The following is a 6000-nucleotide window of genomic DNA, read 5'->3' on the forward strand; positions in this document are numbered from 1 at the left end:
GCTCGACGAGATTTTAAAGATGACACAACACATCATGATTGCATCTTGTTGAATTTCCAAGAAAAATAGTACTTTATGTGCTCAAACACACATATTTTGTGACTTTTCAATCTTTGAAACTCGATAACTTCGGCAAATGTGGAACAAATTTCTTAAACAAAGTGTCAAATTAATCAGCTCGACGAAATGTTGAAGATGTCACAACACATCATGATTGCATCTTGTTGAAATTCCAAGAAAAATAGTACTTTATGGGCTCAAACACACAACTTGTGTGATTTTTCAAATTTTGAAGCTCGATAACTTCGGCAAATGAAGACCAAATTTGTTAAACAAAGTGTCAAATTAATCGGCTCGACGAGATCTTTAAAATGACATGAAACATCATGATTGCATCATGTTGAATTTCCAAGAAAAATAGTACTTTATGTGCTCAAACACACAACTTGTGTTACTTCTCAAATTTTGAAGCTCGATAACTTCGGCAAATGAGTACCAAATTCCTTAAACAAAGTGTCAAATTAATCAGTTCGACGAGATTTTAAAGATGACACAACACATCATGATTGCATCTTGTTGAATTTCCAAGAAAAATAGTTCTTTATGTGCTCAAACACACAAATTGTGTGACTTTTCAAACTTTGAAGCTCGATAACTTCGGCAAATGAGGACCAAATTCCTTAAACAAAGTTTCAAATTAATCAGTTCGACGAGATTTTGAAGATGTCACAACACATCATGATTGCATCTTGTTGAATTTCCAAAAAAATAGTACTTTATGTGCTCAAACACACATATTTTGTGACTTTTCAAGTTTTGAAGCTCGAATAACTTCGGCAAATGAGTATCAAATTTCTTAAACAAAGTGTCAAATTAATCAGCTCGACGAGATTTTGAAGATGTCACAACACATCATGATTGCATCTTGTTGAATTTCCAAGAAAAATAGTACTTTATGTGCTCAAACACACATATTTTGTGACTTTTCAAACTTTGAAGCTCGATAACTTCGGCAAATGTGGAACAAATTTCTTAAACAATGTGTCAAATTAATCAGTTCGACGAAATTTTGAAGATGTCACAACACATCATGATTGCATCTTGTTGAATTTCCAAGAAAAATAGTACTTTATGTGCTCAAACACACAACTTGTGTGACTTTTCAAATTTTGATGCTCGATAACTTCTCAAATGAGTACCAAATTCCTTAAAGAAAGTGTCAAATTAATCAGCTCGAAGAGATTTTGAAGATGTCACAACTCATCATGATTGCATCTGGTTGAATTTCTAATAAAAATAGTACTTTATGAGCTCAAACACACAACTTGTGTGACTTTTCAAATTTTGATGCTCGATAACTTCTCAAATGAGTACCAAATTCCTTAAAGAAAGTGACAAATTAATCAGCTCGAAGAGATTTTGAAGATGTCACAACTCATCATGATTGCATCTGGTTGAATTTCTAAGAAAAATAGTACTTTATGAGCTCAAACACACAACTTGTGTGACTTTTCAAATTTTGATGCTCGATAACTTCTCAAATGAGTACCAAATTCCTTAAAGAAAGTGTCAAATTAATCAGCTCGAAGAGATTTTGAAGATGTCACAACTCATCATGATTACATCTGGTTGAATTTCTAAGAAAAATAGTACTTTATGTGTTCAAACACACAACTTGTGTGACTTTTCAATCTTTGAAGCTCGATAACTTCGGCAAATGAGTACCAAATTTCTTAAACAAAGTGTCAAATTAATCAGCTCGACGAGATTTTAAAGATGACACAACTCATCATGATTGCATCTTGTTGAATTTCCAAAAAAAATAGTACTTTATGTGCTCAAACACACATATTTTGTGACTTTTCAAACTTTGAAGCTCGATAACTTCGGCAAATGTGGAACAAATTTCTTAAACAATGTGTCAAATTAATCAGCTCGACGAAATTTTGAAGATGTCACAACACATCATGATTGCATCATGTTGAATTTCCAAGAAAAATAGTACTTTATGTGCTCAGACACACAACTTGTGTGACTTTTCAAATTTTGAAGCTCGATAACTTCGGCAAATGAGTACCAAATTCCTTAAACAAAGTGTCAAATTAATCAGCTCGACGAGATCTTTAAAGTGACATGAAACACCATGATTGCATTTTGTTGAATTTCCAAGAAAAATAGTACTTTATGTGTTCAAACACACAACTTGTGTGACTTTTCAAACTTTGAAGCTCGATAACTTCGGCAAATGAGTACCAAATTCCTTAAACAACGTTTCAAATTAATCAGCTCGACGAGATTTTGAAGATGTCACAACACATCATGATTGCATCTTGTTGAATTTCCAAGAAAAATAGTACTTTATGTGCTCAAACACACATATTTTGTGACTTTTCAATCTTTGAAACTCGATAACTTCGGCAAATGTGGAACAAATTCCTTAAACAACGTTTCAAATTAATCAGCTCGACGAAATTTTGAAGATGTCACAACACATAACGAGTGCATCTTGTTGAATTTCTAAGAAAAATAGTACTTTATGTGTTCAAACACACAACTTGTGTGACTTTTCAAATTTTGAAGCTCGATAACTTCGGCAAATGAGGACCACATTTGTTAAACAAAGTGTCAAATTAATCGGTTCGACGAGATCTTTAAAATGACACAACACATCATGATTGCATCTTGTTGAATTTCTAAGAAAAATAGTACTTTATGTGCTCAAACACACAACTTGTGTGACTTTTCAATCTTTGAAACTCGATAACTTCTCAAATGTGGAACAAATTTCTTAAACAAAGTGTCAAATTAATCAGCTCTACGAGATTTTAAAGATGACACAACATATCATGATTGCATCATGTTGAATTTCCAAGGAAAATAGTACTTTATGTGCTCAAACACACAACTTGTGTGACTTTTCAAACTTTGAAGCTCGATAACTTCGGCAAATGAGTACCAAATTTGTTAAACAAAGTGGCAAATTTATCAGCTCGACGAGATCTTTAAGATGTCACACCACATCATGATTGCATCTTGTTGAATTTCCAAAAAAAATAGTACTTTATGTGTTCAAACACACAACTTGTGTGACTTTTCAAACTTTGAAGCTCGATAACTTCGGCAAATGAGTACCAAATTCCTTAAACAAAGTGTCAAATTAATCAGCTCGACGAGATTTTAAAGATGTCACAACACATAACGAGTGCATCTTGTTGAATTTCTAAGAAAAATAGTACTTTATGTGTTCAAACACACAACTTGTGTGACTTTTCAAATTTTGAAGCTCGATAACTTCGGCAAATGAGTACCAAATTCCTTAAACAAAGTGTCAAATTAATCAGCTCGACGAAATGTTGAAGATGTCACAACACATCATGATTGCATCTTGTTGAAATTCCAAGAAAAATAGTACTTTATGTGTTCAAACACACAACTTGTGTGACTTTTCAAACTTTGAAGCTCGATAACTTCGGCAAATGAGTACCAAATTCCTTAAACAAAGTGTCAAATTAATCAGCTCGACGAGATTTTGAAGATGTCACAACTCATCATGATTGCATCTTGTTGAATTTCCAAAAAAAATAGTACTTTATGTGCTCAAACACACATATTTTGTGACTTTTCAAACTTTGAAGCTCGATAACTTCGGCAAATGAGTACCAAATTTCTTAAACAAAGTGTCAAATTAATCAGCTCGACGAGATTTTAAAGATGACACAACACATCATGATTGCATCTTGTTGAATTTCCAAGAAAAATAGTACTTTATGTGCTCAAACACACATATTTTGTGACTTTTCAATCTTTGAAACTCGATAACTTCGGCAAATGTGGAACAAATTTCTTAAACAAAGTGTCAAATTAATCAGCTCGACGAAATGTTGAAGATGTCACAACACATCATGATTGCATCTTGTTGAAATTCCAAGAAAAATTGTACTTTATGGGCTCAAACACACAACTTGTGTGACTTTTCAAATTTTGAAGCTCGATAACTTCGGCAAATGAGTACCAAATTCCTTAAACAACGTTTCAAATTAATCATCTCGACGAGATTTTGAAGATGTCACAACACGTCATGATTGCATCTTGTTGAATTTCCAAGAAAAATAGTTCTTTATGTGCTCAAACACACAACTTGTGTGACTTTTCAAACTTTGAAGCTCGATAACTTCGGCAAATGAGGACCAAATTCCTTAAACAAAGTTTCAAATTAATCAGTTCGACGAGATTTTGAAGATGTCACAATACATCATGATTGCATCTTGTTGAATTTCCAAAAAAATAGTACTTTATGTGCTCAAACACACATATTTTGTGACTTTTCAAGTTTTGAAGCTCGAATAACTTCGGCAAATGAGTATCAAATTTCTTAAACAAAGTGTCAAATTAATCAGCTCGACGAGATTTTGAAGATGTCACAACACATCATGATTGCATCTTGTTGAATTTCCAAGAAAAATAGTACTTTATGTGCTCAAACACACAACTTGTGTGACTTTTCAAACTTTGAAGCTCGATAACTTCGGCAAATGAGTACCAAATTCCTTAAACAAAGTGTCAAATTAATCAGCTTGACGAGATTTTAAAGATGACACAACACATCATGATTGCATCTTGTTGAATTTCCAAGAAAAATAGTACTTTATGAGCTCAAACACACAACTTGTGTGACTTTTCAAATTTTGATGCTCGATAACTTCTCAAATGAGTACCAAATTCCTTAAACAAAGTGTCAAATTAATCAGCTCGAAGAGATTTTGAAGATGTCACAACTCATCATGATTGCATCTTGTTGAATTTCCAAAAAAAATAGTACTTTATGTGCTCAAACACACATATTTTGTGACTTTTCAAACTTTGAAGCTCGATAACTTCGGCAAATGAGTACCAAATTTCTTAAACAAAGTGTCAAATTAATCAGCTCGACGAGATTTTAAAGATGACACAACACATCATGATTGCATCTTGTTGAATTTCCAAGAAAAATAGTACTTTATGTGCTCAAACACACATATTTTGTGACTTTTCAATCTTTGAAACTCGATAACTTCGGCAAATGTGGAACAAATTTCTTAAACAAAGTGTCAAATTAATCAGCTCGACGAAATGTTGAAGATGTCACAACACATCATGATTGCATCTTGTTGAAATTCCAAGAAAAATTGTACTTTATGGGCTCAAACACACAACTTGTGTGACTTTTCAAATTTTGAAGCTCGATAACTTCGGCAAATGAGTACCAAATTCCTTAAACAACGTTTCAAATTAATCATCTCGACGAGATTTTGAAGATGTCACAACACGTCATGATTGCATCTTGTTGAATTTCCAAGAAAAATAGTTCTTTATGTGCTCAAACGCACAACTTGTGTGACTTTTCAAACTTTGAAGCTCGATAACTTCGGCAAATGAGGACCAAATTCCTTAAACAAAGTTTCAAATTAATCAGTTCGACGAGATTTTGAAGATGTCACAATACATCATGATTGCATCTTGTTGAATTTCCAAAAAAATAGTACTTTATGTGCTCAAACACACAACTTGTGTGACTTTTCAAACTTTGAAGCTCGATAACTTCGGCAAATGAGTACCAAATTCCTTAAACAAAGTGTCAAATTAATCAGCTTGACGAGATTTTAAAGATGACACAACACATCATGATTGCATCTTGTTGAATTTCCAAGAAAAATAGTACTTTATGTGCTCAAACATACATATTTTGTGACTTTTCAATCTTTGAAACTCGATAACTTCGGCAAATGTGGAACAAATTTCTTAAACAATGTGTCAAATTAATCAGGTCGACGAAATTTTGAAGATGTCACAACACATCATGATTGCATCATGTTGAATTTCCAAGAAAAATAGTACTTTATGTGCTCAAACACACAACTTGTGTGACTTTTCAAACTTTGAAGCTCGATAACTTCGGCAAATGAGTATCAAATTCCTTAAACAAAGTGTCAAATTAATCAGCTCGACGAGATTTTAAAGATG

Source organism: Euwallacea fornicatus, unplaced genomic scaffold (genome assembly GCF_040115645.1).
Source record: "Euwallacea fornicatus isolate EFF26 unplaced genomic scaffold, ASM4011564v1 scaffold_52, whole genome shotgun sequence".
Classification (NCBI taxonomy): domain Eukaryota; kingdom Metazoa; phylum Arthropoda; class Insecta; order Coleoptera; family Curculionidae; genus Euwallacea; species Euwallacea fornicatus.